We start from the raw sequence: 13,748 nt of genomic DNA, 5'->3' as shown, positions 1-13,748 counted from the left end.
TTTTAATCATAGAATCTATCCTGTTAGGTACGTATTTCTGGTTTTAGGGGAACTAGCTTTATGATGTCTTGTGTGCTCATTATTCATAACATTCCATGGGCAATTATGAAGAATGTATATTCTCTAATTGTTCAACGTAGATTTGTCTCTATAAAAAGTTAGTTACGAATTTTTGTATTTTGTTTGTATTTTCAAATGCTGTATATATTAACCAACTCTTTTTCTGTTTTATCAATCCATAAGGAGAGTATATTAGAATATATCACCAAGATGTTGCATTTCAACTCTGTTCAGTTTTTGCATGGTGTGTGTGAAGCTGTATTTACAAGTCCATGGAAATTTAGAATTTCAGTATTCTAGCAAATCGAATACTTATCATTATGTAATGACCCAATTTATCTTTAAGATTTTTGTTTGTTTGTTTTTTTAAAAGCCCATTTGTCTGATGTTAATGTAGCTACTTGGCTGTCTTTTGATCAGAATTTTTTGATAAATCTCTCTCTTCCTTTTAGACATAGACTTTTTCTGAATTAATATTTTAGATATTTGTTTTAATAGCATTTAGTTAAAACACATTTGTTTTTTAAAGACTAAGCATAGCCTTTTGAATACATTTAATATGTTATATATGCTCTGTTTTCCTTTTTATGATGCTTTCAATTTGTTATGCTTTTTTGGCTTCTCTCTATTTTTAAAATATTTTATTGTCTTCTTTAAGATTTATTTTTAAGCTTTTATTTATTTTCTCTGTGACTTCTGTAGAATTTAATGCTTTATTTTTACTTAAGTGCTTTGAAATTCTTACATGCATGTTTAATACACCAAAGTTTAAATCTAATAATTCTACTCTTCTCCTAACCAACACAAGAACAATACAAGTTAGAATGTGTTGATTCTAATCACTCCTCTGTTTGGCTTAATAGTCATTTTTATCTCTATTTTAATTTTATCTCATATTTTTTTATGTTACACCTCATATGTTACACCTTATTACTGTCGCTATTTTATACATTCAACCTTTATGTGAACTTACTCATACGTAACCAGTTTTTGTATTTTTTGAAGTCATTTTCTCTTTTCCTATCTCAAACTATGTATTTGGACTATATGTTTTAGAATTTCAATAGTCAATAGTTGATCTCTGTATAAGCTTCTTCAGTTTTTTGTGGTTTTATTTTTGAAGACGAGTAGCCCTGAGCTAACATCTGCCACCAGTCCTCCTCCTTTTGCTGAGGAAGAGTGGCCCTGAGCTAACATCCACGCCCATCTTTCTCTACTTTCCATGTGGGACTTCTCCACAGCATGGGTTGACAAGTGGTATGCAGGGCCACACCAATGATCCTAACTGGCGAACCCCAGGCCGCCAAAACAGAATATACAAACTTAATCACTGGCCACCAGGCCTGCCCTGGAATTCATTCTTTTTTTTTTTTAAAGATTTTATTTTATTTCCTTTTTTCTCCCCAAAGACCCCAGTACATAGTTGTATATTCTTTGTTGTGGGTCCTTCTAGTTGTGGTATGTGGGACGCTGCCTCAGCATGGTTTTGATGAGCAGTGCCATGTCTGCGCCCAGGATTCGAACCAACGAAACACTGGGTCGCCTGCAGTGGAGCGCGCGAACTTAAGCACTCGGCCACGGGGCCAGCCCCTGGAATTCATTCTTAATAGTGTTGGAAGATAAACTGAGGCATATGAAAAATTTTGAGTTTATTTGAGCAAAAATTGATTTGAATCAGGCAGCATCTAATCTAGCCGAGAAAAAGCAGCTCCGAGGAGCTGTACAAAACGAAAAACTTTTATAGGCAGAAGGGTGTGAGAACAAAGAAGTTGTTCTAGGCAAAAAAGCACATTGGTTGTTGCAAGGTTATTTTCTTTTAGGGGCTGGCGGAGTCTATCATGCAGCTTACCTACCTAGTGCTGATCCAGTTATTCTTGACTGACTGCTTTAAGACTCCATTTCTGGGAGAACTGAAACTTTAATTAAGTCAAGTCTCAGTTTGGTGATGTAGGACTTAGGACAAGTGACGTCATTTTGGGCCTGTTGTCTTATATTTAATAATAGACATATTTACTGAGTTCTGAATTCTAACATTGCAGTTCTTTTTTCTTAACACTCTGATGTTATTATTTCATGTGTTCCAATTTCTATATCACAGATAAGGACTCCACTGTCAGATCCACGTTTATTTGCTAGGAGATTTGATTTTCCCTCCAGTAACGCTTTGGTCCTTTATGTGGAAGAACAGCCCCTGGCTTATGGATATTAATAGGCCCGTTTTCATGAACTCTTTTCTAAAGCAATAAACAGAATTTTTTGTTGTTGTTGAGGGAGAGAATCTAGTGTGTAGATTAGAACTCAACTTATAAGCTTTTTAATTTTTCTTTCTGTTATATGGGGCCTGATATCAGGCCATTCACACTAAAGCAAAATCTTGCTTATATCATTACCTAGAATCCACACCCAAGAAATGACCTCATCTAGAAACAGACTTATTCCTAAATGCAGCTGCTTTACAGTTTTTCTTAATATGATTTGGAGAACAAGAGTCAAGTCATATGAAAAAAAACAAGTTGCATGAAAGACGAAGATGGACGCACACACAAACACACATATGCACTCTGATGTTGAGGGGATGAAAACATATTTCAAGACTTTAGTAAAATTTTAATTAATATTATCATGATTTCCAAGAGAACTTTCCTCCATAAATTAAGAACATGATGCTATTTATTTATTTAGAGGGGATGTTACCCAAACCAAAGTGGGTTCCCTCCGGGTGAAGTAAGTCAAATTCTCCACCAGAAGTAGTTGTCTCACAAAGTAAAGTATATTTGTTGCAAATAGGAGACCATGTGGAATCATTTCCAGAGTTGTGGCATCCTTCAAACAAAGGGAAGCAGGGATCTTTTGTTTGGGATGGGAATGAATATTCAAAAGGGAGAGGTGGGTATTACCTTGCTCATGCTCAGTTGGAAAACATGCTTCCACATACACAGCAGGTGAGGGCAATAAGGCCTAAGCTCCTCCTGGAGAGATCTTAGCACTAAAAATAAGGCAAAGGTCACAGGCGCAGCTCTCCTGGTGAGGCTCGGTCTGGTTCAGGGTGGTTGGTGTTTGCGTCTCCTTAGCATAACAAAAGGAAAAAGAACAATTTGGAAAAACACTTAAAATATCTAAAGGCACCCTTGAGTTCCTTGGGGTAACTAGTCAGTGACAGGAACATTTGGAGGAAAAGGAAGCAGTCATAGAAATGAAAAATATGTTACTAAAGTAATATAAACAATTTTGGCTTTCTGGCTCATGGGCTTAAATGGACAGAAGCTGTTGAGAAAGAATGAGTAGCCAATAGACTAGAAGAAATACTATGTAAATAAAGTGACCCATCTCATTCATAGGAGCCTTCCTACTATTTCCTCATCTTTAATAATATTAAATGTGAAACCAAATTCTCTTCTTAACATGCAAAACTGCAATTTTATGGTGTGGTGCTAAAACCACCTCATTCTTTTTTTCCTTTAGTGAACTTGAAATTTGAATTTAGAGCCCAATTCTAATTTTTATTAATATGATATGATTTACTAATGCAGTGAAATTTTGTGCAGTGTGAATGGGGCCTTAAAAATGTCAAATTATAATCAGGGTTTATATGGAGGATTGAAACATTGCAAGGTTCTTCAATCACAATGCATTGTCAATTTATCTCCTGCCTCAGGACCAAATTTATCTTTCCCATGCAGACACTTAAATTTCTAAGACTGTTAATGGATGAATTGAGTAATAATGAGATAATACAGTATCACATGTTTTTATAGCGTTAGCCTTTGTATTAAAAAAGTTATTGCCAGAACAATAAGAAACGCCAGGTTAGTTTTCATTATTAGGAATTAGTAACATATAGTTAAAATAGAAGTAATTAGAAGAACTAAAAGCTCTGAGTATTTTAACTGGTAGGCAGTGTGCTCAGCTTTTTATACACGACATATCTTTCGATAGGCATTATTATTCCCATTTTACAGATGGAGATATTTGGACTCAGAGAAGAAAAGTAAACGCTCAAAGTCACAGAACTAGGATTGAAGCCAGGTCTGTAGAAATTCAAAGTACATTCCTTAACTATGCTCCTTAATAAAACAAGGTATCTTGATACAGTATACATATAAATGTTTTAACTTATTTTTGTTACCGTACTCTCTATAGCATTAGATTATCATTTAATTTTTAAAATATTTCCATCTAATTCATGTGAATTACTTGAAAACAAGGACTTTGTTTTTCATTTAATTTATCATAAGCAGCTAGTCTAGCGGTCTTCCCAGAGTAGAGAGTCAGTGATAGTTTGTAAAAGAATGAGTAATTATCTGAAAATTAAATAGGATTAATCTGTATAAAAATTAAGTGAGGCTAAACCATATTTGCTACTATCTATGCAGCTGAAAAATACAGAAAACCTCTAAAAGGCATATTTCCTTGTAAATTTACCAAGACACTAATACAGATAATCTTTTTATTGAAACTCTAAAATTTAAACACCAATATTCTAAGTGGCCTAGTTGTTTCAAGAATGAGAACACGCTATGGAAGCCGTGAAAAACTCCTTTGAAAACTGGATAATAACTTTCTGTTATTATCAAATTAAGTATGGTTTAATTGTTGTAATTAATTATGAGAATTGTGGTTTTTTCTTTTCGTTTTTTTTGTTTTTTGAGGAAGATTAGCCCTAAGCTAACATCCACCGCCAATCCTCTTCTTTTTGCCAAGGAAGATTGGCCCTGAGCTGACATCCACACTCACCTTCTTCCACGTTATACGTGGGACGCCTGCCACAGCATGGCTTGACAAGTGGTGCGTAGGTCCACACCTGGGGTCCAAACCGGGGAATTTTGATTAACATTAGTTGAAGTCAGTCTTTGCTAATTTACTAATAAATGGGGCAAAACTATCATTGTTAGGCAAATTCATATGGACGCACCAAACACACAATGGTGAACCTCAGGATGAGCAGTTTTTAGAAAAGACGAAACTGCTATTTGTTCTCATTCCATCATAAAAATACTTCAACAGAAACTATTTCTTCCTCTTTAGATAATTTATTTTAATTGTTCTGGTTTTAAAGAAGAATGCCAAAGTAATTGCAGCTCAATACTTGAATCGAGGACTTGTGCTAAACTACCCTTGAATAGATAACGTCATTATATCTAGGTTATATCCCAAAGCTTATAACAAATTGTTCTCTATAAATCCAAATTCACTTTTATACTTGTTTATTATTATTGGTCAGAAAATTCTACTAATTACTTTTTTCCCTAATGAATACCTACTTTCTTAATTCTGTATACTGAAATGCTATTTTAAAAAATTTATTTTATTTTTAATTATGGCACTTAAAATTATTTCTTTTTATTATATTCTGCTTGTGGTATTTGATGAATGGAAATGTTCTCATAAAATATGCCTTTGAATTAATAAAGAATTTTTTTGGAAAACAGCCTCTGTGACATGAAAAAATGTAAATAATAAAAGTTGCTGGAATGGAAAGCTTATTAAAGATTACCTCATTTTAGGTTTCATTAACATTGCAATGGAGATATAACAGTGTGAGAAATCAATCTAAACAAAGTCATTATTCTTCAAATACAAGCCTTTCTAGAATTGTTTATGACCATAATAAGCACATTGTTTTCAGAGTAATAAATTTTATAGGTTGGAAAACATCATTTTGAGGTATTTAAATATTGCTGTAAAAGCATTTAGCTATAATGGCAGGCATCTAGTAAGACATAAAGGTTTATTAGAAGATCTATCCCACAAAATGTATATGTTTGACATACAAAAAATAACTAATTGTATTAGAAGTTTTCTCACTTTCTAGTTAATCAAGCTGATTGAGTTCATTAGATCATCAATATTGTTATTAAACACTGTATGTTTATTGTAGCATGTCTGTCCTTCATAAATAATTATATTACAGCTACCTCTCTTGCTAGCCAATTAAATTTATTAAAACAGTAAGAAAATATACCATCGCAAATAAGAACGTGAACACAAAAGAGGTACACCTGATTTCTCTTTAAACCATCCTTCTGTCCAAAATGGAAGTGATAAACTAGAATGTATAATTAGTAAGCAAGAAAAAGCAGAAATACAATGCCAGAATAAGCTGATAGAAAATACTGTGGGTAAAGCCCAGAAGATAAATTGCAAATGTCTATGGAAAATACGAAGTAATCAAATAGATTTAATGAAAACAGGAACATGTTTAAGTAAATACACATGGGAAATGTCCAAATACATATAGGAAGTCTTTCAGGACATACATCTCAGATTACAATCTTAAAAATTCTTCTTCTTTTTTTTTTTTTGTTGAGGAAAATTAGCCTTGAGATAACATCTATGCCAATCTTCCTCTATTTTCTATGTGGGATGATGCCACAACGTGGCTTGGTGAGCGGTTTGTAGATCCATGCCCAGGATCCGAACATGCAAACCCCAGGCCGCCAAAGTGGAGCATGTGAACTCAACCACTATGCCACTGGGTTGGCCCCCTTAAATTTCTTAGACAATTTCAGAGCTGTCAAATGTATATGGAACACATCTGTTCCTCGCTTGCCCCTTAAAATATTTGTAATGAAATAATTTTTAATTTAGAGTAATATTTGAGATTAGATAACTACCAAATGGAGGGTCTAGAGTAGATTTTGACATGTGCTTCTCCGATTGCTAGGAACAGCTATGTAATAGAAATCATGTGCACATATAGGTTTAAGAAAAAATGGAAAACATGAAAAATGTGTCTAGTTAAAACCATGGCTGTAGTTTCTGGTTATTTTATGATCTCAAACTTCCAACTCAGAAAATTATGTTTTTCAGAAAACATATCATTAATATACTTATGGTAATGGTTAATGTGGCACTCTCATCTAAGATATTTGTAATTATTATGGAAGAAATGGGTGACATTGGTTTATCAGCAAACTAGTGAGATAAATATTATTTTAACTGTTTTCCCTTAAAGTGATATTAAATATTATTACACGTATTAAACAGAGGTCATAAATCCAATGCATGAGGGATAGTGGGATTATAAACTAGTTAGAAGTAACCTCCAAACTATGTACAATTATAATGATTTTGTTCCTTTGTTTGGCTCTATCATGTAAAAAGAGATTTGCGAACTAATATTTTTATTATACCTTAAAGCCAATGTGGAAATATCATTAAAATTATGTGAGATACAAAGAAAAGACTTTAATACTAGGTTTTAAAAATTCAAAAGAACCAGGTTACTCTATTTTGAGACTAATATACCTTGTGTAGATAACTACTAAAAATGGTAAGATCATTGCTTGTTTTGCGTTTAATTGCAGTCACGTACTTTTAATGGATATTTGTTTTCAACTTTGTTTTTTGATATTTGTACTAGCTATCTATTACTGCTTAAGAAAGTACCCCAAATTCTAGTGGCTTAAAACAATACAATTGATTATTTCAGAGTTTGTGTAGGTCATGAATCTGCGCAAGGCTTGGCCAGGTCCTCTCTTGAGGGTTTCTCACAGGTTGAAACCAAGGTGTGGACTGGAGTTGGAGCCTCAGTCTGAAGGCTTAGTTGGGAAGAGATGTGGTTCCAAACTCACTCACATCATTGTTGGCAGTTTTCAATGCACTGAGTGTCAGTGGACTGAGGGCGTTCCTTCGTCACTGGCTCTCAGCTATTGGCTACCCTCCTTGTAATAACCTCTCTATAGAGCAAATCGTGGAGTGGCAACATCCTTTGTCAGAGCAAGTACATAAGAAAAGTCAGAGACACAGGGTGCAAGCAAGAAGGAAGTCAGACTTTTATAATGTAATCTCAGAGGCAGCATCCATCACTTCTGTAATATTCTGTTCATGAGAAGTGAATCTTTAGGTTCAGGCCATACTCATTGTCAAGAAACAGGGATCACTGGGAGCCAACTTCGAAGGCTGCCCATCACAAAACTGACTTAAAAAAAAAGCTTTTCTTGAAATAAATTTAAATATCTTTATTTTGCCAGTCTTTTTTTTTTAAATTAACTTAATACTGGTTCATGATAGAAATTTGCGATGTTTCTATACTGTACCCTGCCAATACTTTTATTAAGATTTCTTACACTATATATTTCTTTTCAATATTGCAGCCTTTACTGAGTGAGTTATTTGCAGTTGTGCTGGTAAATGTGCAACAATCAACTCCCTGAAAATAACGTATGAGTTTATTATATTTTTGTTCTGATATAAAAGATATATAGGACACAATTTATGAATAATAATAAAAATTCAATATCCTATTGTAATTCCATATAGCCAATTGATTTTCACAGAACGCTTCATATTGATTTTTGCAGACCTCTTGGATCTGTAGCAAACTCATGTTGGCAATTTTACCACGACCTGATAAAATCAGAATACAAATAAATGCAAAGAGTTTCCGCATATTACTGATAAATAAGTGTACTTTTGATGTGAGTGTTGATTAATAATTTTGCTTATTTAGCAAGTAAGATGAGAGTGAAATAAAAACATTTTGGAAATTCCCTCATTAGTCAATTATATGAACGATTCTTGGCTGAATCAAATGACAATGTTTGATTGTCAAAAGAATATTTTCTCATTTGTGTACACACACATATGCGTGTGTGTGTGTTATCACAATGTAATGACTACAGACACGGCAGCTTTTTAAGTTTGATCTGCATTATTAACATTTTTCCATCACATTCTTAAGTCTAAGCAATCAGCAAAAGAATGAATTGAGTCCTTATTGTAGTGTTTGTCAAATTCCATGGTATAAATATTCCCATCATGGCTGATGTCAGTCTAGCAACATGATGTCACTTAATGTAGAATTGGAAAGAAATGTGCAGTAACATACTATCATTTACTATTTCACCATACAGATACGTTAAACATAAGTAATGTCAAGAACATAGATCATAGTCAACATAGTAAACTTATGAGAAACTGATGAGTCTTGAGTATATATTACCTTTGATTTTAATAATATATAATTATGAGTTCATATAATTTAATTTTAAATAATGGTTGTATTTTATTTTATTTTATTTTTTTTTTGAGGGAGATTAGTTCTGAGCTAACATCTGCTGCCAATCCTCCGATTTTCGCTGAGGAAGACTAGCCCTGAGCTAACATCTGTGCCCATCTTCCTCTACTTTATATGTGGAATGCCTGCCACAGCATGGCTTGACAAGCCGTGCCATGTCCTCACCTGGGATCTGAACCAGTGACTCCTGGGCCACCAAAGCGGAACATGGAAACAACCACTGCGCCATCAGACTGGCCCTAATGGTTGTATTTGAAAAAGACTCATAAAATCTCTGAAAATGTGGACAGTGGACTTTCATGATGTAAGCCAGCTCCAATACACCACTGGTTATTTACACCATTTAAAATATATTTTTATATATATGTTAATATATATATATATATATATATTAGCTCTGAAAAGGTTGCTTTGACTTTTGCTCATGACATTATCTAGGAAAATAAGTAGTGAATTAATAGGCAGTAATTTTGAGAAGAGTACAAATTTCCAGTTGTATTTTTTTTTCTTTCCCCTGAGGAAGATTTGCCCTGAGGTAACATCTGTGCCAATCTTCCTCTGTTTCATATGTGGGTTGCCTACACAGCATGGCCTCTGGAGAGTGGTGTAGGTCTGCACCCAGGAACCAAACCTAGGCAGCCGAAGTGGAGCATGCTGACCTTAAGCACTAGGCCACAGGGCCAGCCCCTTGGGTCTTTTATTGTTACACTATTTATTTCAATGAAGTGGATGAAAATAAACGTTTGCTACAATTACTGTCATGAAAACATGAAGAAGGTAGAAGTAATGGACATTTACTAACTCCACTTTGCCTCAAATTGTCCCCAATTTTCTTGTTTGTAAAACAAAGAGAAATACTATTTATCTTACTAGGTTGTTGACAGAATTAAATGAATTAATGTAGTCAAGTACTCATAGTGAGATTATAGATCAGGAGCCAAGGAAGCAAGAAATGCCTCAAGCAATATGGTCCAGTGGCAACTTGAGAGAACCCTTGAGATGTTTTGAGGAATAATTTGTTTTTATGTTGCTACCCCTGGCCGCTCCATATATATGTATACACACACACACACACACACACACACACACACACACACACACACCCAGGGCAGAGCCATGTGCTTGAGTTGGCAGACAGATTATTCCACCTGAAGTCCAGAGTGTGGAACAAGAGCTCAGAATGGATTCTGATGTCACAATCATACCTCATGCAAGGAAGTGCCCGATTTCATTTCATTTCCGTTTAAAACATTTGGGACAAGCACTTTCTTCAACATAGAGAAACGGGCTCAACAAATATTCGTGGAATTTAATATTCGTTCCCTAAAGCAAAATAATCCTGCCATGATAAAATAAGCAATCTGTTTCTATACTGCAATGGCAAGATATATCTAGATCTTGAAATATATTGCCTATGTAATTCACAATATATGGCTCTAGTAAATCAGCTCTAATTCCAAATTTATTTGAAATAAACTTCAACTTGTCAATGTTAAAACGTTCTGTAAGCATCAAATAAAAAATAACTGTGAAATTTACATCCTATCGTTTTCCATGCAGTAGAGTAAAACTTATTATGTTAAGTACTTGTATCAAGAGAAACAGAAGCAGCTGTATTTCAGAGGCTACCTTACCAAATCTGTAAAGGTTAGGGCTCTCATTAAAGCTTGCTCTTAACAATTCCTAATACATTTTCTTTTATTCAATATTAAACACCAGCTTTTTAAAAATTTTCTGTTAATTTGTACATAGGGCATACTGACTTTTGGCAAGCAGTGGTATGCTAAACATGGCCATAAGTCCCATTCCAAAGTGATAATACTGCTCACCAAAAATCAACGGCCAAAAAAGCAAGATTAAGAAAAATTCGTCCTCAATCTTAGGAAAGTACATTGAAATGTATATTTTACTTGCCATCGAGAAGAACGCTATCAGATAGTTAGAACAGCATATTTAAGGGATAAGTTACCTGACAAACAGGCAAAAGATTGTTGAAAGCACTCTTCAAGGTGAGTTTATGGTGCCCAAGATGCAAATCTACAATCAAAGCTTGTAGAGTCGTGGAATGTATGCTAGCCACCAATTGCAGAGGGACAAAGTGTAGTGCCTTACATCTCAACTCTCTTAATTCACTGGCTTTGGACAAGTGCTTGACTTGCAAGTGCTTCAATTTTCCTATCTATAGAAGAGAGATAATATAGGATTTAATTTAAGGGGTCGACAGGAAGCTTAAATAAACTAATATTTGTAAAGCATTCAGAACAATGCTTAGCATTCTTGGAAGACGTCAATAAATGTTACTTTTACACTATTTGCTGTATGTAAGACAATAGAGTTAGTTAATTTATCACTTTATTCAAGATCTAAACCAGAACAAAAGTAAACTCTCTCAACTTCAAAATATAATCTCATTCATTTGCATCGTCAAGATTCAGTTTGAATTCCCTTTAAAATCAAATTGTACAAAATAAACAAGGAGATTCCATAGATGTCATATGTTAACATCAATGCCTAAAGGGGCGACTATCCTTGCTCCATCAAATTGCAAAAAGAACTCATGTTGCAGAAGAAATAGGTGGTATACACACTATATATGAGTTATGTGTTTTATATCTTATTCTTTATTAAAAACACTGAAGAGTATAGTATAACTTTAATTTTAAACTGCCATTGAAATTAAAAGTAATTATAAGCTCCATTATAAAGCAATAAATATCCAACCAAGGCCATATGGTATAAAAAGTACAAAAATTCCAATTATGTATAATAAAAAAGTAAAATAAAAAGCAAATATTCACCATGTTAAAGGAATATGAAAATGTAGAGATTTTTCTAGAAAAACAGTAATGTATACGCAGTTAGTAAGAAACCAAGGAAAATATCAGTGCTCTTGACCTTGTACTAAAAGAACAAAATTCAAAAAGCCATACTGAATGAATGCATGTTTAGTCAGAGACCATTTCTGTAGCTTAATTTTAGACTTAGAAGAAAATATCCATGATTTTTGGTAGGGAATAAAAAAGACGTGACTTGTTTATATGCAATAGACAATGCTGATTTATTAGACTTATTAGAAAGACTTTGGGGCTTAGAGGAAGAAACACTTGAATAATATTCAATAAAAATCCAAGTTAGTTTAGGCAGGTCACATAAATTATTTTTGCCTCAGTTTATTTATCTGTCAATTGATGTTAAATATACTTATCAATAATAGCATCAAGATTTTGGTAAGTACCAAATATTTAATAGATATAATAGACAAACTTTGAAAAAATAATAAGAATTTATCAAATGAAATGTATTATAAATACACAGATTTTTCAAGGTAATTCTCCAGAATATGCGTCAACTAAAAAAGTATACTTGTTTACACAGCTACACTTGTGTATGAGAAAATGCACTTGTGTACAACAAGCTAATAAAGTTGTTATAAAGTGCACACCATGAAAACAATTTGATTTTTAGTTTTTATAGTTAAATTTTTGTCACCAAGCCAGAGAAGATGGATATCTTTCAAACTCTCCATGAAAATATATACAAAACGCATGCACAATTAAACAAAGTAATCAAGAGTAGTTTATGCATGAGGAAATGGCTGCTTATTGAAGCACACATTGGGATTGGCTGGGGAAAAATGTTTTAAAAATATAAAATGAATTGTACAGATCATCAGGAAATAGAAATGAGGAAGCTTTGCCTGGTTTATATGTTAACTGTGATTCAAAAACCTAGAATTCATGCAATTAAAAAGAATTAAACTACTTAACCACAATCTTAACCAGGGCAATAATAATCATATATAAATCCATAAAGCAAATGATAAACTGGGTAAAATATTTGCAACTCATAAAGTGATAGTCTTTTTGTAATAAAGAGTGTGTAAAATTAGATGCAAATAGAATCCAAATATCAATGAAATTATTCGCAAGTGGTACAAAAAAATATTTTGCAGTGGGACTAGCCCAGTGGTGTAGTACTTGGGTTTGCACGCTCTGCTTTGGTGGCCCGGAGTTTGCAGGTTCGGATCCCGGGCATGGACCTAGCACCCCACAACAAGCCACACTGTGGTGTTGTCGCATGTAAAATGGAGGAAGATTGGCAAAGATGTTAGCTCAGTGACAATCTTACTCAAGCAAAAGGAGGAAGATTGGTAACAGATATTAGCTCAGGGCCAATCTTCCACATAAAAAAGAAAAAAATTTTGCAGCAAATGATATAAACATGCTTCTTAAATATGTGAAAAGTTTCTTCATTTTTGTAATAATTTAAAATGCAGAGTCAACTATACAAATCTTATATTTTAGCTCGCAAAGTTACAAAGCAAAAAACTTGATCATATGCTGTGTCAAGGCTGTAAGCAAAGCAACGTTTGATATGTTGGCGGTAGAAATTACTTTTGCAAAGTCTACCAAAAGTAAGCATACTCTGAGCCAGTAATTCCACTCACAGGAATTTCTTCTACAGGGATAGGTTCTCATATACTCTTATACTCACTTATGAGAAATTATTGTATGTGGACATGATATTTGGATATACTCAGTAATTAATTAAACATTGTTTGGATTGTAAATGTTTGGAGTTCTCCTGAATTCCATCAATTGAGAACAGGTTAAATTAATCTTGGGACATCCATGTGAACACAATACAACTCCAAAAACGAATGGGCAGG

The sequence above is a fragment of the Equus quagga genome, chromosome 12 (assembly GCF_021613505.1).
Source record: "Equus quagga isolate Etosha38 chromosome 12, UCLA_HA_Equagga_1.0, whole genome shotgun sequence".
In the NCBI taxonomy this organism is placed as follows: Eukaryota; Metazoa; Chordata; class Mammalia; order Perissodactyla; family Equidae; genus Equus; species Equus quagga.
This window is presented reverse-complemented; position numbering follows the sequence as displayed.